The 23,961-nt window shown below is 44.1% G+C and overlaps 1 pseudogene; it reads right to left on the minus strand.

The window, feature by feature from the left end:
- Positions 1-3,114: 3,114 nt before the first annotated feature.
- LOC109571732 (small ribosomal subunit protein eS26-like) lies at positions 3,115-22,389 on the minus strand (annotated as a pseudogene).
- Positions 22,390-23,961: the final 1,572 nt, after the last annotated feature.

Consider the following 23,961-nt stretch of genomic DNA (forward strand, 5'->3'; position numbering starts at 1 on the left):
GAAAGGCTACCCACTCCAGCATTCTTTTTTTGTTTTTGTTTTTGTTTTTTTTTTCCACTCCAGTATTCTTGCCTGGAGAATTCCATGGACTGTATAGTTCATAGGGTTGCAAAGAGCAGGACATGCCTGAACGACTTTCACTTTCAGGAAACTAAGACCCTGAAAGCCATGCAGCAAAAAATAAATAAATAAATAAATGTTTCATCTTTATTTACAAAGATATCGAATTGTTGCAAGTTCTAGTTACCTCGAGAGGAAAGATTCCTTATGTCTGGAAAACAAAGATTAAAAAAAATTAGTAATATTTCAGACAAAAAGCCACAAAAATTATAATCATTCCTCAGTCCATTCAGTCTTATGTAACTAATTCTTGATCTTTGGTTAGTAGTTTTATGAAGCCATCGGTTTCTTCATTAGAGTTCTGTAAATTTGTACCCAGCTCAAAGGTATGGTCTGAAAGTTTATCAGCAGTTTGTTCTTGTCAAAAAGTCCTTCCTATGAACTTTCTTGAAGATGTAGCATTTTTTCAAATGCATGAGAGTAAAATGTTAACTGTCTGTAAATGACAAAAGACTTAAAATGGCATGGTAAAGATCTGACTATAATGTAATTGACAAAGAAAATTTGGTTATTTCTGTGATACACATTTTAATGTAATAACTAGAATTATGAATGATGACATTAATACTAACATATAACAGATTTTAGGAATTCCATATAATTTTAGAACACACATTATTAACATTTACCCATGCAATATGACCTAAGTAGGTTATCACTTATTTGACAATGGTTCCCATGTAATTTTATGTATCAAATAAGCCAATTAATTTAATATCTCTCTGAGATGTTTCAGGGGCCCTCTGAAAATCTCAAGGTTACTTAGATAATAAGGGGATTTCATTTAGAATTTTATTTGAGAAAGTTTGATGGATATATCAAAAGGTTTTAAAACACTTGGTCAAGTTGAATCATAGGTCACTGTGAAACAATGCTAATTTGCTTAACCAACATGACAATCAGTTCAGTTCAGTTCAGTTCAGTGGCTCAGTCATGTCTGACTTTTTGCAACCCCATGGGCTGCAGCATACCAGGTTTCTCTGTCCTTCGGTATCTCCCAGAGTTTGCCTGAACTCACTGTTGAGTCAGTGATGCAATCCAACCATCTCATCCTCTGTTGCCCCCTTCTCCTCCTGCCTTCAATCTTTCCCAGCATCAGGGTATTTTGCAATGAGCCGGCTCTTCACATCAGGCGGTCAAAGTATTGGAGCTAGCTTCAGTTTTAGTATCAGTCCCTCCAATGAATATTCAGGACTGATCTCCTTTAGGATTGACTAGTTTGATCTCCTTGCAGTCCAAGGGACTCTCAAAAGTCTTCTCCAACACCACAGTTCAAAAGCATCAATTCTTCGGCAAACATGACAATAAAATATTTCAAAAGCAAATACAGGAAGTTACAACAGATTACTTAAAAGGTTAAAAAAAACAACAACTTCACAATCTGTTATCAAAAGCAGATCAATACTCAAGAAAACTTTGTCCTCTTAACAGAGCAAAAAGACAAAGTTTAATTTTGCATTAGCTTACTCGTTAACTTAAATTCGTTTTCATCTTAGCCAGTCCTGGCCACACTTAAAATTCCTTTCTAAAGATTCCTTTTTTCTCACAAAAACAAACCTTTTACATCTTTCTATGTCCATTTTAGTTTATCCTTTATTTTCTTTCTCATTTAGAAATAACCAGCTTTAGGACAAAATTACTTTCTTTCCCTTAACAAATTCCATTTCCATTCTTTGTACTTTTTTTTGGTCTTACACATGAAGATGTTTTCTTTATTAACTTTGTAGTAATTTTAATTGCATATGTTAATTAGAATCCTTGACCTTTAAAATACTTAAATTCTAGTGCAAATTAAGAAGTAAGCAATTTTACATTAAGAAGTAAGCTAATTTTACATTCAGTTCAGTTCAGTTCAGTCACTCAGTCGTGTCCGACTCTTTGTGACCCCATGAATCGTAGCACGCCAGGACTCCCTGTCCATCACCAACTCCCAGAGTTCACTCAGACCCAAGTCCATCGAGTCAGTGATGCCATCCAGCCATCTCATCCTCTGTCGTCCCCTTCTCCTCCTGCCCCCAATCCCTCCCAGCATCAGAGTCTTTTCCAATGAGTCAACTCTTCGCATGAGGTGGCCAAAATACTGCAGTTTCAGCTTTAGCATCATTCCTTCCAAAGAAATCCCAGGGCTGATCTCCTTCAGAATGGACTGGTTGGATCTCCTTGCAGTCCAAGGGACAACACCACAGTTCAAAAGCATCAATTCTTCGGCGCTCAGCCTTCTTCACAGTCCAACTCTCACATCCATACATGACCACTGGAAAAACCATAGCCTTGACTAGATGAACCTTTGTTGGCAAAGTAATGTCTCTGCTTTGCAATATGCTATCTAGGTTGGTCATAACTTTCCTTCCAAGGAGTAAGCATCTTTTAATTCATGGCTGCAATCACCATCTGCAGTGATTTTGGAGCCCAGAAAAATAAAGTCTGACACTGTTTCCACTGTTTCCCCATCTATTTCCTATGAAGTGATGGGACCGGATGCCATGCTCTTCGTTTTCTGAATGTCGAGCTTTAAGCCAACTTTTTCACTCTCCACTTTCACTTTCATCAAGAGGCTTTTGAGTTCCTCTTCACTTTCTGCCATAAGGGTGGTGTCATCTGCATATTTGAAGTTATTGATATTTCTCCCGGCAATCTTGATTCCAGCTTGTGTTTCTTCATTAGCATTCTGTAAATTAGCAAACTCATAAATACCATTTATGGCTTCCTAAAACATGTGCTTTCTTATAGAAACTTTCTCAGTGTGGCACCAAGTATATTTACCAGTAGTCCTAAATATCTTCATTTTCTCTGTAAAAAGAATCCCTCACTCTGCTAGCTTCCTCCCCATTTTTAAGACACCAACTTAAGCCATTTGCCAGGCTGAATTAATCAAACACAGATGCCCTAATTCCTCACCCCCACCACTAAGCTATGCAAACTGGGGAGACCAAAGACAGAAATAAGATGTTACAAAGCCTACTGCATCTGGCAACATATATTCAACATGCAACATAAAGTATAATTTCTATTTTATTGTCTTTTCAGAGAAACCAATATTTCTTCAGTCTTTAAGGACTTGGATCCTTACATGGGCTTTGGTGGAGGACGTGGGGCAGCACCCGAGGGTCTAAATCAGGGTGAAGGTGTTCGGTCCTTCCGGGCTTCCCGAGAGCGATTCCTGACAACCTTGCTGTGAATGGCACAACTCACGCAGCAATGTAGTTTCACATACAGCTTGGGAAGCACATAAGCGTCGAAAACACTCGCTTCAGAAATGTCCCTGACAGCTGCGGCCTCTACGATGTTCCGAATGACCAACTTCTTAATGGCCTTATCCTTGGGCACGCATCGGGCACAGCTGGTGCAGCGAATAGGCTGCACATGGCCGCGGCCCTTTTTTTGCACGACCGTTGTTCCTTCTTTTCTTGGTCTTCTTGGAAGCGCAGAGGCGAGGGAGCGAGAACAAGGTCTTTAATGGGAGAAGGAAGTTCTTGAAGTAGTATTTGTAATATCTTCTTGTTCTTTGTTTAATTCATCCCTCAAGGGATTATCAACTACAAATTGGCATTTGCCAAGGACATTAGCCATCTGCCTCTGCAAAGACTGAATCCTGTGCTGCTGCAGCTGTCGACATTTGATGCACTTTGAGATGAGTTAAGTGTGGAGGATGAGGCACTCTATGCTCCAGGGAAGCTGGTGGAATAGATCTTTACGTAGTTTGATGTTTTCAGGAGCTCATTTGATTATCCCAATCTTTGCATCTTCTCATATCTAGCGAAGCACCAGATCCCTTCATGGTTACATCAGCTCCTTGGGACTAGCAGAAAACCTTTTGTAAAATAAGTGCTTGATTGCATTGAACTCCCCTTTCACCCAAATCATATATATTGACCTTCTCCCACTACCTCTTTGGAACCACTTTAGTTTCTCGGAGCTATTTGGGATGCAGTCCTCCCAGGCTGCAGTCCGCATTTTGCCCCAAATGAAACTTAACTCACAATTCTCACGTTGTGCATCTTTTTCACTCAGCAGGATCATCTTCCTGTCCAGTCTTCTTATTTTGACTAATCAAATACTTTACATCCAAAATTTTATACTTTACCAAAAGACTGTGCTGATCCTCTGGAATTTTACTAAAATTTTTGCACTTACTTTTATGCCAATTAAACAGAGGTCTTTTACAAACTAGGTTTGGTAATACCATTCAGAGATAGAAAAAAATATTATATCTATAATGCACACAAATAGACATATAGACAGACATAACCACAGATCTCAACTTTCATTTTAAAACTTTAGTCATGAATTTTAAAAATAGAAATAAAAATGAAACTTTAGTCATGGATCAGATACAATATAAAATTAACTCGTTTATAAATCAGATCAGAGCAGTCGCTCAGTCCTGTCCGACTCTTTGCGACCCCATGAACCGCAGCACGCCAAGATTCCCTGTCCCTCACCAACTCCCGGAGTTCACTCAGACTCACGTCCATCGAGTCAGTGATGCCATCCAGCCATCTCATCCTCTGTCATCCCCTTCTCCTCCTGCCCCCAATCCCTCCCCAGCATCAGAGTCTTTTCCAATGAGTCAACTCTTCACATGAGGTGGCCAAAGTACTGGAGTTTCAGCTTTAGCATCATTCCTTCCAAAGAAATCCCAGGGCTGATCTCCTTCAGAATGGACTGGTTGGATCTCCTTGCAGTCCAAGGGACAACACCACAGTTCAAAATCATCAATTCTTCACCGCTCAGCCTTCTTCACAGTCCAACTCTCACATCCATACATGACCACAGGAAAAACCATAGCCTTGACTAGACGGACCTTTGTTGGCAAAGTAATGTCTCTGCTTTTGAATATGCTATCTAGGTTGGTCATAATTTTCCTTCCAAGGAATAAGTGTCTTTTAATTCATGGCTGCAGTCACCATCTGCAGTGATTTTGGAGCCCAGAAAAATAAAGTCTGACACTGTTTCCACTGTTTCCCCATCTATTTCCCATGAAGTGATGGGACCGGATGCCATGATCTTCATTTTCTGAATATTGAGCTTTAAGCCAACTTTTTCACTCTCCACTTTCACTTTCATCAAGAGGCTTTTGAGTTCCTCTTCACTTTCTGCCATAAGGGTGGTGTCATCTGCATATTTGAGATTACTGATATTTCTCCCGGCAATCTTGATTCCAGCTTGTGCTTCTTCCAGTCCAGCATTTCTCATGATGTACTCTGCATATAAGTTAAATAAACAGGGTGACAATATACAGCCTTGACGAACTCCTTTTCCTATTTGGAACCAGTCTGTTGTTCCATGTCCAGTTCTAACTGTTGCTTCCTGACCTGCATACAAATTTCTCAAGAGGCAGATCAGGTGTTCTGGTATTCCCATCTCTTTCAGAATTTTCCACAGTTTATTGTGATCCACACAGTCAGAGGCTTTGGCATAGTCAATAAAGCAGAAATAGATGTTTTTCTGGAACTCTCTTGCTTTTTCCATGATCCAGCGGATGTTGGCAATTTGATCTCTGGTTCCTCTGCCTTTTCTAAAACCAGCTTGAACATCAGGAAGTTCACGGTTCACATATTGCTGAAGCCTGGCTTGGAGAATTTTGAGCATTACTTTACTAGCATTTGACATGAGTGCAATTGTGTGGTAGTTTGAGCATTCTTTGGCATTGCCTTTCTTTGGGATTGGAATGAAAACTGACCTTTTCCAGTCCTGTGGCCACTGCTGAGTTTTCCAAATTTGCTGGCATGTTGAGTGCAGCACTTTCATAGCATCATCTTTCAGGATTTGGAATAGCTCAACTGGAATTCCATCACCCCACTAGCTTTGTTCGTAGTGATGCTTTCTAAGGCCCACTTGACTTCACATTCCAGGATGTCTGGCTCTAGGTCAGTGATCACACCATCATGATTATCTGGGTCGTGAAGATCTTTTTTGTACAGTTCTTCTGTGTATTCTTGCCATCTCTTCTTAATATCTTCTGCTTCTGTTAGATCCATACCATTTCTGTCTTTTATCGAGCTCATCTTTGCATGAAATGTTCCTTTGGTATCTCTGATTTTCTTGAAGAGATCCCTAGTCTTTCCCATTCTGTTGTTTTCCTCTATTTCTTTGCATTGATCGCTGAAGAAAGCTTTCTTATCTCTTCTTGAGATATGTTAGGTTTGCTCACTCTGAAGGCTAAAGTCTTGTACTGTTTTGTGGAGAAGACACTTAAAATTTTGAGTTTTAAAAGGTCTATTTTTTCAGTTTTAAGAATTATCTCTCTTATTAAAAAAAAAGTCTTTATTTATTTGACTGTGCTGTACGCAGGATCTTTGCTGCAGCAGGCAGGATCTTCAGTTTAGTTGCAACATGTGGGATGTAGTTCTTTGACTAAGGATGGAACCTGGACTCCCTGCATTGGAAGCACAGTCTTAACCATGGGACCACCAGGGAAGTCCTGGAATTATCACTTACATAAAAGTTCCTTGAGAAAAGCAGGCAGAACATTTACATCCCAAAGGCACCTGAAGAGGAATGCAAGCTCCTCTTAGGATTCTTATGGAGTCCAAGCTCACTCTGCTTGCCACAATAGGCCAACGAATCCAAGAGACACAGTGTTGAGGCAAGGAATAGGACTTTATTCAGAAAGCTGGCTGACCAAGAAGACAGCAGACTGACATCTCAAAATAACCATCCTGTCAGGGTCTGGATGCCAGGTTTGTTTATGAATTAGAAGATGGGGCGGGGAGGTGAGGAAACAAAGTGGAAAAGGCCATTAGTCTTGCAAATATCTCCTAGTGTTAGTCACTCAGTTGTGTCTTGACTCCCTGTGACCCTGTGGACTGCAGCCTGCCCAGCTCCTCTGTCCATGGAATTCTCCAGGCAAGAACACTGGAGTGGGTAGCCATTCCCTTCCTCAGGGGATCTTCCTGACCCTGGGATCAAACCTGAGTCAGGTTAGGTTTTAGGTGTCCAACTCTTTGCATTCCCATGGACTGTAGCCTGCCAAGCTTCTCTGTCCATGGAATTCTCCAGGCAAGAATACTGGAGTGGGTAGCTGTTCCCTTCTCCAGGGGACCTTCCCAACCCAGGAATCGAACTGGGGTCTCCTGCATTTCCGGGGGATTCTTTACCAGCTAAGTACCAGGGAAGCCCTGGTAAAGAATACCAGGGTCAGGGTTAAGTCAAAGAGACAGATCTAGCATGGAAAAGTCAATACTGACTCTTCCATCTTACAGGACTTCTGTTCCCTTAGAGTCAGAATTTTGCGGGAGGTGGGGGAATAGTTTTTTCAAGCGGGCTTTCTCTAGAGTTTACACAGAACAAACAATCTTAGAATGACAAAAGAGCCCCATCTTGGCCATTTCACAGTGAGATCTCCTATAACATAGCATTCTCATTTAAGCAAGTACTTTCAAGTATAAGCTCCACGTTTGTGCATGTACCTGGCTGGAGTGTTATTAATAGCTATGAAGGTTGACTCTCTGGTGCCCTTTTTTTTTAATGATTTGGAGGCCTTGTTTCCTATTTCAGGGTCAGTTTGTCAGGAAAAGAATACTATTGCAAACGGTGTGATGGGCCATTGTGTTGTTTGTGAACTTAACCCCTCTTACGCAAGTCACCCTGGAGTTGTTTCAACTCTTTTTTTTTTTTTTTTGGTGAGTTCCTCTATTGACTTCTTACTATGTCTCAGACATTCAGCTTTTCAATCTTTAGCTATTTAATGCTTTTGACAATCCTCCGATATATTGATAGATTCTGTTTTCTGCCCCATATTCTTCAAACAGGAAAACAAGTATAAGTGGTTAAATGAGATGGCCCCCAGATTGAGTATCTTCTAAGTGGAGATACTTTGGTGGTAAAATGGACAGGATTTGGTGGTAAGGCACATACAAGGGAAGATGTGGGGAAGATGAGGCTGGAGCTGGGCTGGTGGCTGGGACAATGGGTGGATGGGAAATTCCCAGATACACAAAGGGCTGGGGTTGCTCTGATCTTGCTGCTATTCCAGACAAGCAGGTTGGGGGCTGAAGCACCCTCATTTGGGAGGAAAGCCGTCCAGAGGAATTGATGTGTGCAGGGAAGAGCCAATTCTAACTCCATGTTGGAAGTGTTCCTTTAACTTGCTTTATGTTGCTTTTGTTATTATAATCATGCATAATGGCCTGCCTTAGGGAACCCTTCCCCTCTGCTTGACTTGTAGGGGTAGAATGCCTGTGTTCAGCTCATAGTGAGATCATCTGACCCTGCCTACCTGTGAATGGCTTCAGGAAAGAGGAGACTGACACATTCCCCTGCCCGAAGTTTGCCATTCTAGGAGATATAGGCAAGATTAATGGGCTTTTTACCTTGTTTCTTCACCTTCCTTCACTTCTGTTCTATAAAAGAACCTGGCATCCAGATCCCGTAAGATGGTTATTTTGACACATCAGTCAGCCAGCTTCTCAGCTGGTTTTCCAAATAAGAGTGAGCCTGGACTCAGTAATAGATGCACCTGGAAGGGTGGGTGCAATGCTGAGGGATCTTAGAATCTCAGGATAATAGTTAATGTTGACAGAGTTTTTCTTAGTCCAAACTAGCTTCACACTGAGCAATTTACATTCATGAAATTACATGATTGAACCCTTTCATCTTCTGAGTCAGCTATCCCTGTCCTCTAGATGAAGAAACAGCTCAGACAGGGGTGGTGGTCTCTGGTCAGGGTTAGAATGCAGGAGAGATGGATTTGACCCCAGGTCCACCCAGCTCCAAAACCCTCAAACAGGACTTCCCTGGCAGTCCAGTGGTTAAAACTCCATGCTTCCCAGTGCTCCTACGTCACAGAGCACAGGTTCAGTCCCCAGTCAGGGAAATAAGATCCAACATGCCATGTGGCAAAAAAAAAAAAAAAAAAAATTAGCAAAAAACCCCTCAAACAATAAGCCTTCCTTGCAATGATGCCAATGTTAACATTTCTGACCGAAACGTTCATAATGACAAGAATGCTCTTATCAGAGAGCCTGCTGTGAGTCAGCACTGCCTGACAGTTTGACAGGCCAAGCCTTATGTCATTTCACCCCCACTTCACAGAGGAAAATCGAGGCTCAAGGTCGCCATACAGCAGAGATGTGGCTTGAACGCAAGCTGTTTTTGCCTCCAAAGTCTATCCTAGAGCTCCTCACTTATACTAATTTTTGAAAATGAAGGAACTGGGACTTCCCTGGTGGTCCAGTGGCTAAGACTCCATGCTCCCCATTCAGGGAGCCCAGTTCCATCCCAGGTCAGGGAACTGGATCCTCATGCCTCAACTAAGAGGATTGACCAGTTTATCTCCTTGCAGCGCAAGAGACTCTCAAGAGTCTTCTCCAGCACCACAGTTCAAAAGCATCAATTCTTCAGTGCTCAGACTTCTTAATGGTCCAGCTCTCACATCTATATATGACTACGGGGAAAACTGTAGTTCTCTGTTCGGATCTTTGGCAGCAAAGTGATGTCTCTGGTTTTTAATACGCTGTCTAGGTTTGTCATAGCTTTCCTTCCAAGGAGCAAGCGTCTTTTAATGATGGCTGCAGTCACCATCCACAGTAACCAACATAGGTGCCTCTAATCCTCTTCTCTGAGGGTTAATTCTCCACCTTGTCTCCCTTGTCTAGCCTGAAGGGAGTGTAGAAGAGATTTCCCTCCTGGGGTTGTGCTGCTTTATTTCTTCTTGTTCACGGATCTTAAAATTGCCTCCATCGACCACAGACTGGGGCTTCCTTGCTGGCTCAGTTGATAAAGATTCTAGCTGCAATGCACAAGACCCTGCTTCGACCCCTGGGGGGTGCTTCAATTCTTGGGAAGGAAACCAAGTCCCCCTAAAACTGAGTTCCCTTACCACATTTATGATTTAATTCCTCTTTCCAAGACTTTCTTCCCTTGCGTGTCTCCTCAAGCCTCAGTCCCATCCTCACCCCCTCTAACCTCAATCCTGTGCTGTTGGTGCTGTTCCATTGCCAAGTCGTGTCTGACTCTTTGCGACCCCATGGGCTGGAGCGCACCAGGGCTCTCTGTCCCTCCCCATCTCCCAGAGTCTGCCTGACTGAACACTGCTGCTGCTGCTGCTAAGTCACTTCAGTCGTGTCTGACTCTGTGTGACCCCAGAGATGGCAGCCCACCAGGCTCCCCCGTCCCTGGGATTCTCCAGGCAAGAACACTGGACTGGGTTGCCATTTCCTCCTCCAATGCATGAAAGTGAGAAGTGAAAGTGAAGTCACTCAGTTGTGTCCAACTCTTAGCGACCCCATGGTCTGCAGCCCACCAGGCTCCTCCATCCATGGGATTTTCCAGGCAAGAGTACTGGAGTGGGGTGCCATTGCCTTCTCCAACACTACTTCACCACAATCAGATGACTAAGATTGCTGTTGTCATATCATTAGTGCACTAAAACTGCTCTTAAAGATATACTATAAGCTCAGGTGGTTTCCCCAGGGCAAAATGAACTCAGGGATCCCTAAGCCATGGGCTACTTGGCCAAATAATTGTTAACTGAAGATATCCTGATTCCTGGAACTATGATAAAGAAAGATCAGAAGATGATGCTCAATCTTTTCTGTCAATCTTCCTCTTTAAAATATCCTTAACTTGAAGACCAGGTTCAAGTGGATCTGAGGTTTGTCTCCCAGTTCCTTGCTTGCTGTCCTACAAATGCATGCATGTTAAGTCTCTCAGTCATGCCTGACTCTTTGCGACCCCATGGACTGTAGCCCACTAGGCTCCTCTGTCCATGGGATTTCCCAGACAAGAATACTGGAGTGGGTTGCCATTCCCTTCTCCAGGGGGTTTTCCCTACCCAGGGATCGAACCTGAGTCTCCCACATTGCAGGGAGATTTTTTTTTTTACCATCTGAGCCACCAGGAAAGCCCCACAAATAAAGCTTTACTTTGTTGCAAACACCTGCTATCAGAGGTTGACTTTCTCTGCTGTGGGCATATTAGCCCTCACTCAGTTACAGAACTCCACAGAGCTTGTCGGTAATACCAGAAATCTTGACAACTCCTGGTTCTTGAATCTAAGCTCAGGGCCAATGGGGTGCCTTTGTGTTAATCAGAAAAAGGCTCTCCCTCTAGATGGAAGCAAGATCTCATCTGGGCAGAGCCATACCTCAAAGTGCAAAGTTTGGCGAGCAATGCTTTCTTGGGAAAAACAAAACAAAACAAAACTGCCCTCCTGTGGTTGGATGCAGCTCTGCTTCAAGGTGTGTGACTTGGCAGGTGAAGTGTAAGCAGGCTGCATTTGCTGCTCACTCCGTGTGCAGGGAACAGCCTGCACAGCCACACACCCATTCACTGTTTGGACCCCACCCTGGAGGGTGTGCCTCTCAGCAACAGTCATCAGAGTGCTAGACACCTGATGGAGTCAACGGAGCTGGTCATCTATAGACAAATGTCAGCCGTGTTACTGACTGTAGATGGGACCTAAGGTATCCATCAGAACATTTCCAAGAAGAAAGCCCAGGACTCCCCTGGTGGTACAGTGGATACGAATCTGCCTGCCAATGCAAGGGACATGGGTTCAACCCCTGGTCCGGGAAGATTCCACATGCTGCAGAGCAGCTAAGCCTGTGCACCACAGCTCCTGAGCCTGTGCCCCTAAAGCCTGTGCTCTGCAACGAAGAGTAGCCCCTACTCGCTGAAACTAGAGAGAGCCTGTGTGCAGCACCAAAGAGCCAACACCACCAAAAATAAATAAATAAATAAGATAAGAAGGCCCATAGAAGGTCTATATTAATGTAAAGGCCAAGTTGCTATAACTGTAAGATCCTAAAATACAATGGTTTAAGTAAAATAGAAGGTTCTCATTCTGTTTCGTGACCCTCCTGAAGTAGGCATGTTGTCTAAGATGGCAGGTGGCTCCCCTCCATGTGGTCAGTCAGGGACACAGCTTCCTTCAGTCTTGTTGCTGAGATCACTAGCATCAACATCACCTGAAACCCGTTAAAAATGCAGATTCTCAGGCCAGACCCTGGACCCACTGGATCAGAAACCCTGGGAGTGGGCCAGCGACCTGCGTTTCAACAAGGATTCCCACTGACCTTGATGGACAATTAAGGTGGAGGTGTTCATGGTCAAAGGGAGGGTTTTGTACTTCTTGAATCACCCCTTCCTATCCAGGAGGTGGCCAGGATGGAGGTGCTCTGGCTGTTCAAAGACCTCAGGTCCAGAAGAAACTTGACTTCTGGGCATGCAAGGTGGTTTAAGAGGAGGAGGGTGGCTAGACTAGCATAATAGTTAGTGGTTTAGATTCTGGAGACAAGCTGCTACTGCTGCTGCTAAGTCACTTCAGTCGTGTCCGACTCTGTGTGACCCCATAGACGTCAGCCCACCAGGCTCTCCTGCCCCTGGGATTCTCCAGGCAAGAACACTGGAGTGGGTTGCCATTTCCTTCTCCAATGCATGAAAGTGAAAAAGTGAAAGTGAAGTCGTTCAGTCGTGTCTGACTCTTAGCGACCCTATGGACTGCAGCCCACCAGGCTCCTCCATCCATGGGATTTTCCAGGCAAGAGTGCTGGAGTGGGGTGCCATAGCTGCCTGCGTTTAAATCCCAAAGTTGCTGTGGTACCAGCTGTGTGACCTTCAGCAAGTAACTTTACCTCTCTGAGCCTCAGTACCTTCTCCTATAATACAGGGATCATTGCTAATATTAGTATCTGTCTCATGATGTCACTATGGGAATCACAGTGTTACTATGTGCCCTACACATAATAAGCTCTCAAAATGTTAGCTTAATCATCTCAGTATCTTAATAAAAGCTGCTTTTTATTTTATTTTATTTTGGCCATCCTGTGAAGCTCATGGGATCTTTAGTTTCCTGACCAGGGATTGAACCTAGGCCCCAGCAGTGAAAGTGCCAAGTCCTAAACATTGGAAACCAGGGAATTCCCAAACGCTGCTATTTATTCCGTGTAGCATCATATTGAATCTTCATGATACTATTGTGAGAAGTATGTTTTACATATAGATATTCATTTTATAAAGGAGAAAATTGAGGGGCAGACTGGTGAGATAACATAGGTTACAGGTAATAGAATGGTAATTCTAACTCAGGTCAGATTCTTACAGACTCAAATGTAAATCGCCTCTCAAAAAATCTGGGGGAGGGGGATATTTGCCATCCAATTAAAATAAATAAAAGTTTTTTAAAAATTAAAAAATGGAGGGGGGAGTGGATTTCTAAAACTTCCTGTCTTATAGGAAGACTGTGTTGTTTGTGGCTGGAGGGCTGATCTGTAATAGCAATTCATGCCAGGAACTTCTCTGACAGTTCAGTGGTTAAGACTCCACACTTCCAATGCAGGGGTCTTGGGTTTGATCCCTGGTCAGGGGACTAAGATCCCACATGCTGTGAAGCCAAGCAACAACAACAATGAAAGGAATGCATGTGGTAAGGCTAGGGGAGAAATCTCTCACTTTGTTTGTAACCTCTCCAGATTCTCCCAGTCACTTGGGCAGATGGACAGTCCCCTAAGGAGAGATGAGAAACACTGCCCAGGGCCAGATCCAGCCCCAGAAAGAGGTGCCTGGAAAGGTATGCACCAGACAATGCATCAGACACTTTACATCACTGTCACTGAACCAGCCTATTACTGTCCCCACTTTAGAAATAAATAAAACAAAATGCAGAGATAGTAAATGTCCAAGATCTTAGACAGGAAGCAACAGAGTGGAAGTCATTCTCAGAGCTGAGCGTCTCTTGCGCCTGACTCCCTATGAAGCTGTGAGACAGCGCCACCTGGTGGTGTTCTGTTGGAACTGCTTCTGGAGGAAGAGAGAACAAGATAAAAAGGGGCTATTACAGAGGACGACGGAGGGTAAGATGGTTGGATGGCATCACTGACTCAATGAACATGAGTCTGAGCAAGGTCCGGGAGATGGGGAAGCACTGGGCAGCCTGGTGTGCTGAAGTCCATGGGATCGCAAAGAGTGGAACACGGCTGAGCAACAACGACAGTTCAGTTCAGTTCAGTCGCTCAGTCGTGTCCGACTCTTTGCGACCCCATGAATCGCAGCACGCCAGGACTCCCTGTCCATCACCAGCTCCCGGAGTTTACTCAGACTCACGTCCATTGAGTCGGTGATGCCATCCAGCCATCTCATCCTCTGTCGTCCCCTTCTCCTCCTGCCCCCAATCCCTCCCAGCATCAGAGTCTTTTCCAATGAGTCAACTCTTCGCATGAGGTGGCCAAAATATTGGAGTTTCAGCTTTAGCATCAGTCCTTCCAATGAACACCCAGGACTGATCTCCTTCAGAATGGACTGGTTGGATCTCCTTGCAGTCCAAGGGACTCTCAAGAGTCTTCTCCAACACCACAGTTCAAAAGCATCAATTCTTCAGCGCTCAGCTTTCTTCACAGTCCAACTCTCACATCCATACATGACCACTGGAAAAACCATAGCCTTGACTAGATGAACCTTTGTTGGCAAAGTAATGTCTCTGCTTTTGAATATGCTATCTAGGTTGGTCATAACTTTCCTTCCAAGGAGTAAGCGTCTTCTAATTTCATGGCTGCAGTCACCATCTGCAGTGATTTTGGAGCCCCCAAAAATAAAGTCTGACACTGTTTCCACTGTTTCCCCATCTATTTCCCATGAAGTGATGGGACCGGATGCCATGATCTTCGTTTTCTGAATATTGAGCTTTAAGCCAACTTTTTCACTCTCCTCTTCCACTTTCATCAAGAGGCTTTTTAGTTCCTCTTCACTTTCTGCCATAAATAGTTAATATATAGCATTTAAAATGGGCTAGGCACTGATCTAAATGGCTTACTTAGATTCCATTTAAATAACTTGTTTAATACCTCCTCCTAACAGACCTTCAAGTCAGTTAGTTAATAATAATTTCCACCCTTCTCCACTTTTATTTTATTCTTCTTTCTTTGGGAAAAAAAATCTTACTATGGAGCATTCAGGCATACCCAAAACTGGATGATGGGGCTTTCTTGGTGGTTCAATGGTAAGGAATCCGCCTGCGAATGCAGGACACACAGTTTGATCTCTGATCTGGGAAGATTCCACATGCCACTGAGCAACTAAGCCCATGCACCACAGCTAGTGAGTCTGAGCTCTGAGCCCAGGAGCCACAACCACTGAGCCCACGAGCCACAGCTGCTGAAGCTCTTGCATCCTAGGGCCCATGCTCCGCAACAAGAGAAGTCACCGCAATGAGAAGCCGGTGCACTGCAGCCAGAGAGTAGCCACCCGCCCACCACAACTAAGGAAAAACCCGAGAAGCAAAGGGGACCCAGCCCAGCCGAAAATACATAAATAAAATGATATATTTTAAAAAAAAAACTGGTGATGATGTATCCATCATCCTGGTTCAACAATGATCAACTCATGGCCAATCTTGTTTCATCCATACTCTCAACAATCCCCTCCTCCTACACCCCGCCAAATCAGAAGTACTTTGAAGCAAAGTCCAGACGTTGTATCCGTTCTCACTGGTAAATACTTCCGATTATGTATTCCTAAAAGTGTCCCCATCTTTTTGTGGAGGAATCTGATCAAGGCCACTTTGCTGGATCACCCCCAGGGGTCTGGTTTCAGGGCTTTTGCCACTGGCTGTTGTGATGCCTCTGGAGTGTGGATCACTCAGACAACAGCACAACTCAGCCTCAGCCACTTTTATTTTTCTTTTTGGCCTTGTGGCTTTTGGGATCTTAGTTCCCCAATCAGAGATTGAACTCAGGCCCTCGGCAGTGAAAGCACACCGGGAGGACCAGGGATTCCCCAACTTCTTCTTTCAAAGTTGTCAATTGATTCTCAAATTGACAAAGTTGGAATATAAAGAGTAGAGATGAAAGTATTGTATCAGTGTTAACTTAACATCACTAAACTTGATAACCAGACTGCAGCTGTATGAGAAAACATCTCTGTTCTTAGGAAATATACACTGAAATATTTAGGAGTAAAAGGCCATGTTGTGTGCAGTCATGTATCCTGAATGATTCAGGAAAATGTTAGATAGATATGAGACAAAGAGAGAGAGGAGAGTCAAATGATATTGGAAATGAAATAAAATGTTAACCCGATGCTAATCTGGATAAAGAGCCACCAAATGGATGTTATTTGAATTATATTCATTTTTGAAACTTTTCTGTACATTTAAAACTGTATTGCCCCCAAAGTTTTAAAATTTAGAAAAAGAATGCATACTACATATCACACGTGGCTCCATTTAGGTGAAGGGTTGTTTAAATCTAATAAAAGGACTTTCATCCAGAATTTATTAAGAGCTCTCAAAACTCAGTAATGAGAGAACGTATAACCCAAATTAAAAGTGGACAAACAATTTGAATTTAGGTGAAATTTTGAAACAGGCAAAAGTACTCTAGATGAAGTCAGAACAGTGGTTCCACTCAGTGGCTATCACTGAGAAAGGGCAGGACAGAGAGGTCCAGGGTACCAAAAAATTCTTTATCTGTTATGAACATGTCTCATTAAGCTGTCCACTTAAAAGCTTTGTTTGCACTTTACTGTATGTAAATTATACCTACATAAAAATGAAGGCAATAATAATAATAAAGGCAAAAGACCAAAACAGGTACATTGCCACAGTCATAAAATCAATTCCTATAAAGCAAGAAAAATGAATGAACTGCAGTTTCACACAATAAAAAGGATGAGAGAATTCCCTGACGGTCCAGTGGTTAGGACTCCTCACTCTCACTGCCCCGGGGCCTGGGTTCAATCCTTGGTTGGGGAACTAAGATCCCACAAGCTCCACCCATGGCCAAAAAGTTTTAAAAATTAAATTAAGTTAAAAATGTGTTCTCTTTAACAACAACAGCAACAGAAAAGAATCTCAAAAACATAGCTTTGATAGTGGAACCATATGTAACCTTGTTCTCTATTTTCCAAGTCTCCTGTAAATTTGTTATCATATTTTTTTAAAAGTTAAAAGAAAAAAAAAACATAACTTTAAGCAAAGAAAATACAAAACTATATGTACTAAAAGTTTTATTTATGCAAAGTTCCACAAAAACAGGCAGGTAAGTAGCCCTACTTAGGAGGTAAAAGGCTAAACACACGAAAACTCCATGAACGTCAGGAAAATGCTTTTCTTTGGGAAGAGAGAGGCAGGAGTCATGGGGAGGGCCAGTAGAGGGGCATCAGGGATGCAGGCTACGTTCTGTCTCTTAACCTGGGTTTTCACTTTTTAACAATTCATTGGGCAGATACTCATTTGTTGTGGGTACTTTTTCATATGTATTGAAACAAAATATACATAATTTTCCATCACATCTAAATCATGAGAGACTAAGGCATAAATCTGATAAAATATGTGTAAGACCTGTACACTGAAAACCACCTAATATTAGTAGGGTAACTGAGTAAGACTGAATCAATGAGACATACGTCATGTTCAAGAATCAGATGAATCAAGATTGCTGAAGTGTCAGTGCTCCACTGATCTGTAGAATAAAGAATTCTGAACACAATCAAAATCCCATCAAGCTTTATTTTTTGTCGAATATTTCATATTTTTGTCAAGCTGAGATGAAAACATCTTTTTGACAATTCGCTTTCCTACAGACTATCCATTCAAGCCTCTTCCCTGGTGGCTCAATGGTACAGAATCTGCCTGCAGTGCAGGAGATGCAAGTTCAATTCCTTGGTCAGGAAGATCCCCTGGAGAAGAGAATGGCAACTCACTCCAGTATTCTTGCCTGGAGAATCCCTTGGATGGAGGAGCCTGGGGGACTACAGTCCATAGGGTCACAAAGAAAAGAAATATATAACTGCTTCCACTTTTCCCCCTTCAATTTGCCATGACATGATGGGACTGGAAGCCATTTGTTGTTATTGTTCAGTCGCTGAGTCGTGTCCAACTCTGTGACCCCATGGACAGCAGCACACCAGGCTTCCCTGTTCTTCACTATTTCCTGGAATTTGCTCAAACTCATACCCATTGAGTTGCTGATGCCACTGAGTTACTATCTCATCCTCTGTCATCCGCTTCTCCTCCTGCCTTCATTCTTTCCCAGCATCTGGGTCTTTTCCAGTGAGTCAGTTCTTTGCATCAGATGGCCAAAGTATTGGAGATTCAGCTTCAGCGTCAGTCCTTCCAATGAATATTCAGGACTGATTTCCTTCAGGATGGACGGGTTAGATCTCCTTACAGTCCACAGGACTCTCCAACACCACAGTTCAAAAGCATCAATTCTTCAGCGCTCAGCCTTCTTCACAGTCCAACTCTCACATCCATACATGACCACTGGAAAAACCATAGCTTTGAGTAGACGGACCTTTGTCAGCAATGTAATGTCTCTGCTTTTTAATATGCTGTCTGGGTTGGTCATAGCTTTTCTTCCAAGGAGCAGGCATCTTTTAATTTCATGGCTGTAGTCGCCGTGATTTTGGAGTCCAAGAAAATAAAGTCTGTCACTGTTTCCATTGTTTCCCATCTATTTGCCACGAAGTGACGAAACTGGATGCCATGATCTTAGTTTTATTTCACACCACGCCCAAAATTAACTTAAAACGAATCATAGTACAAGCGTGTATGAAATATGATACAGCCATATGATTCTGATGCATAAGTAGATATAGATGATACACTGAAGATAAAGCAAATAAATAAGAATCAAGATCTTCAGCTTAAGAGGAGGGGAGCCCCCAAAGTACAGTTTTATTTTTAAAAAGCAAAATAAATGCTTGATTCTTCCCTTTATATATATCAACTTTCCCCCAAAATGAATTTATTCCTCAGTATCCTTCCAAAGTGACCCATGAGGTTTTTAGTCTCATGACGATTCACTGATATGCTTGATCACAGTGAAAGTTTCCTGGTTATGTCAAAATCTGGGGATCAAATACTGGCCAGTGCTTAGAAAAGTAAACAAACAAAAGATAAAGCTGTTATCAATATTAAGAAAAACGCCTGCAGGAGAAAGAACATGTAGCTATAAGTCATTACATGGCCCAGCTGTGAACTCTATTACACAGTCCTGATAATGTAAAACCCAATGTTGATTTAAGAAGAAACGGTGATAAACTCAACAGAGGAACTGAAGGGAGGAAGAGAGTGAGTGCAGAGGGAAGTTCTAGCCAAAGGAATCCCATGATTTGATTCCTGAAGGAATTCTCTAAGAGACTGAGGTCTCTGGATCTGCTCTGTCCCAGAGCAGGATGCTGAATAACAGCCCCCTCCCCCAAAGATGGGCTTCCCAGGGTAGCTCAAAAGGTAAAGAATTTGCCTGCAATGCAAGAGACCTGGGTTAGATCCCTGGCTTGGGAAAATCCCCTGGAGGAGGAAATGGCAACCCACTGCAGTATTCTTGCCTGGAGAATTCCACAGACAGAGAAGCCTGGTGGGCTACAGTCCATGGGGTTGCAAAGTTGGACATGACTGAGCAACTTTCACTTTCCCCAAAAGATGCCCCTGCCCTCATACTCAAAATGTGCTCCCCTTACCTGCTAAAAAAGACTTTGCAGGTGTGATTAAATTAAGGATCTTGAGATGGGTAGATTATTCTGGATTCTTCTGGTGGCCCATTGTAATCACAGTGGTCCTTATAAGGGGTGACAGAAGGGTCAGAGTCAGAGACGGAAATTGCAATAACAGAAACAGATATTACCTGATGCAGCCATGAGCCAAGGACCATGGGCAGCCTCTAGGTTCTGGAAGAGGCAGGGGACAGATTCTCCCCTAGAGCTGCCAGACAGAAGCAACTTAGTGGACACTTTTATTTTAAACCCCTGAGACTCACTTCATTTTTTTTTTTTAAACTCTGTCATTATCCTCATCCTATTTTTCTTTAATCTATCAGATTTTTTCTTTTTTATTCTTTTATAGTGAGAAATGGAGTATCTCCTACCATATCAGTACTGTATCAGCAAACAAGGATGTCACAGTCATCAGGGATTTCAGCCCTCCAATAGGAGCCAGCAAGCCCTAAGGGCATGCAGGAAGGAGAGGAATACCTGCCATTTAGCAGCCAAAAACTGCTAGTTTTTCCAGTGGTCATGTATGGATGTGAGAGTTGGACCATAAAGAAAGCTGAGCACCAAAGGATTAGTGCTTTTGAACTGTGGTGTTGGAGAAGACTCTTGAGAGTCCCTTGGACTGCAAGGAGATCCAACCAGTCCATTCTGAAGGAGATCAGCCCTGGGATTTCTTTGGAAGGAATGATGCTAAAGCTGAAACTCCAGTACTTCGGCCACCTCATGCGAAGAGTTGACTCATTGGAAAAGACTCTGATGCTGGGAGGGATTTGGGGCAGGAGGAGAAGGGGACGACAGAGGATGAGATGGCTGGATGGCATCACCAACTTGATGCACAAGAGTTTGAGCAAGCTCCAGGAGTTGGTGATGAACAGGGAAGCTTGGCATGCTGCAATCCATGGGGCTGCAAAGAGTCCGAAAAGACTGAGCAACTGAACTGAGCAGCCATCAGACTGCAGCCACACCCTACGATGAGCCCCAGGACAGCTCAAGATGTGAAACACAGGATACTGGCCCTAAGATAGCTGAGGTGCATATGAAAGGAACGATTTCATTGAGCCTGGACTCTTGCACCTTCCCATACAAAGAAAAGTGCTAAATTACTTAACTTAGGATATCTGGTTTTCTTTAATTAACAATAATCTTTTAATGTGCTCTTTGTTGCAAAACTTTGATATAATCTGGGCCCTTTCCTCACCTCCTTAGAGTAGTTCTCTCAGGGTTACTTGAGATGCTGCCTCCTAGGAAGCCCTCCCTGATCCCCACTACTCCCAGGCTGGGGCAGGCACATTTTGTGGATTCCCACAGTCCCTGGTACCTTCCCCATACGGGGTCTGACCCCTCTGCCTATACCACCCCCGTCCCAGCCCAGACCACACTGGGCAGTCAGCGTGACTGATTTGACTACCCGACTAGAGGGCAAAGCTGTCTATGTTACCACTGTGACCCCAGCATGGCCCAGCCAGGCCTGAGCACAGAGCTAGCTGGCATCCACTTTGGAGTTAAGAGGGGGAGACTGGGGTTCACTGGGGCCTCTAGCCCTAGGCACAGACAGAATGCCCTTCTGCATCCTGGCCCTTTGGCTCTCCTCCAGCCAATTATTCTGGAAGCTGGGCACGTGTGTGTGTTTAGCCACTAAGCCACGTCCAACTCTTTGCAACCCCATGGTCTATAGCCCGCCAGGCTCCTCTGTCCATGGGATTTCCCAGGCAAGAATACTCTAGTGGGTTGCCATTTCCTTCTCCTCTGGAAGCTGGGGCATATTGAAATAACACGTAGCCCTAAATGCAGGTGGAATTTACTTGAAATTTGGAGACCAAGTGGAATGTGACATTTCCAAAGTAACACTGGGAGCCAGTGACCTCCTGTCCCTGGGCAGGGCTTTCTGTCAGCTATCTAAGGGTGAGTCTCCTTTGGTAGAAAGATAGAAAATAGTGGAACCAGTCCACACGGGTTCCGGCAACAAATCTGAGAACATGAGTAACCTCTTAGGTGTTTCCCGGGCTTGAAGGCTAAGCCTGGGGGCTGAAATGGTCCGGGCCAGGGAATGAGGAGTTGAAGGGATTCTTTCCCTGCAGTCTTTGAGATTTTTTTTTTTTTTTTTTTGGCCAAGCTACACAGTTCACTAGACCGTCAGGGAACTCCCGGTGTTTTGAGATTTTTGAGTTTATAATCATCTGCTACTTGTGTAACTGAATTTCTGTAGAAAACGGTGGTGGAGACTGCTTTGGGCTGTTGTGAGATCCGAGGGCCACACCTGACGCGGACGCACACCCAGAACGACACAGCAGTGAGCGGTATAGCACGTACGCTGCCTCCTGGGATCGGCCGTCAGTCCTTTTCCAAATGAGAAACTGAACTAGAGGGAGGTTTTTAGCTGGCCTGCCCGAGGTTACACAGCTTCTCAGGGTCGGTGCCGGGATTTGAACCCAGGAACCCTCACCGGGCAATAGGTACGGGTATCCCTCGCAGGTTCCAGCTCCCTCCAGTCTCGGGGTCTCTCCCGAGTCTCTGGTCAGCTCCCTTCTCCAGCTCACGACGCTCACGTCCGGTGACTGGTAGGGAGGAGAGCGCCCCCTGGTGGAAGTCCTGTGTGACGGCAGAAGAAGCTAGTGGGAGTGGATGGGGGGTGTCGCAGTGCGCGGTCGTACCCGATAGGGAGGGTGGGCATCAGCGGGGGCTCACTCCTTTATTTCATCATAGTCCAGGACAACTAGTCTGTACCAGGCAGGTTCTGGAGTAGGGATGGAGGAATAGGGAAAGAACAGCCCCAAACAGCAGATACCTACGTGACCTTGAGCAGGTCACCTTGACTTTCTTCTGCCCCAGTTTCTTCATCCGATGTCGATGACACCTCTCTTAAGGCATTAAGGAGTGATAATAAGATTCATGCCTTTTCTAGGAGGAGCCCAAAGGAGATTCCTTAACCCAGGCTGGGGTGGGGAGTAAAGGGTCTGGGTTTACTATTTTCTTGCTTGTTTAGTCACTAAGTCACATCCGACCCTTTTGTGACCCCATGGACTGTAGCCCTCCAGACTCCTCTATCCATGGAATTTTTCAGGCAAGAATATTGCAGTGGGTTGCCATTTCCTTCTCCAGGGGATCTTCCCCACCCGGGGATCCAACTGCTGAGCCACCGGTGAAAGAAACTGAAACTGAAAGTTGCCCAGTCCTGGCAGACTCTTTGCCATCTCTATAGAGTCCATGGAATTCTCCAGGACAGAATACTGGAATGGGTAGCTGTTCCCTTCTCCAGGGGATCTTTCCAACCCAGGGATCAAACCCAGGTCTCCCACATTGCGGGCAGATTCTTTACCAGCTGAGCCACCAGGGAAGCCCCAAATCCCTGGCAGGTAGGTATAATTATGAGCCCCATTTACAGATGGGGAAAACCGCAAGGTTAAAATACCTTGCTAGAATCACACAGAAAGCTGTGGCAGTGGCAAAACAGAGACTTGAATTCAGGTATTTCTGTTCTCAAAAGTTTCCAAACTGGAGGTTCCAGCCCTTCAAAGCTCACACTCCAGCCTCCAGCCCATCTACTCGGACTCTTCCTGTTCCTTTTGAATGCAAAACCACTCCATACCATCCTAGCCCGCCCCTCCCACTCCCTACTCCCACCCCCCAACCCCACCCCAACTCGACCAACTGGCCAAACCACATACTTTCATCAGCCAAGCCTAAGAAAGAAAGAAAGCGCTAAATCGTGTTTGACTCTTGTGATCTCATGAACTGCAGCCCTCAGGGCTCCTCTGTCCGTGGGATTCTCCAGGCAAGAATACTGGAGTGGGTTGCCATTTCCTTCAGAGAATTCCAAAGCCAGCTGCTGAGACTGTACACTTTCATCCCACTTATGTCTGTGTCTTCCTGGTCGGTTGTTGCTGGGTGGGGAAGATGAACCCTGCCCCTGCCCTGGACCCTGTCCAACTCTGGGCTTCGAACACAACCAGCATCAGATAAATCATCAAAGATGGGTAATTTAAAGACTCTCTGGGACTTCCCTGGCTTTCCAGTGGTTAAGACTCTGTGTTTCCACTGCAGGGGGGTGCAGGTTCGATCACTGGTCAGAGAAGATCCCATGTGTGATGCGGCAAGATCAAAAAATCATAATTTTTTTAAAAATAAAATAAATAAAGACCCTCTCTGGCTTCGAATGGAAGGTAGGTGGGAGCCTGGAGGCCTGGATGCCAGGAGCTTAGAGGAGATTAGTTTGGATCCAAAGGAAAGATAGGAGAGGAGAGATTGAAACCAAATGTTGCAGCAGAAGGAACCAGACCCCCGTGACTCAGGCACTTGAAATGAGGAAATTCTTAACCAAGAGAAAGATTCAGTGCTTTATGTAAGAGAAACTGTCAAAGCAGTTCCATGAACTGCCTGCCTGGAGTTGAAACAAATGCATCAAAGCTGCCT

The sequence above is a fragment of the Bos indicus genome, chromosome 18 (assembly GCF_029378745.1).
Source record: "Bos indicus isolate NIAB-ARS_2022 breed Sahiwal x Tharparkar chromosome 18, NIAB-ARS_B.indTharparkar_mat_pri_1.0, whole genome shotgun sequence".
In the NCBI taxonomy this organism is placed as follows: Eukaryota; Metazoa; Chordata; class Mammalia; order Artiodactyla; family Bovidae; genus Bos; species Bos indicus.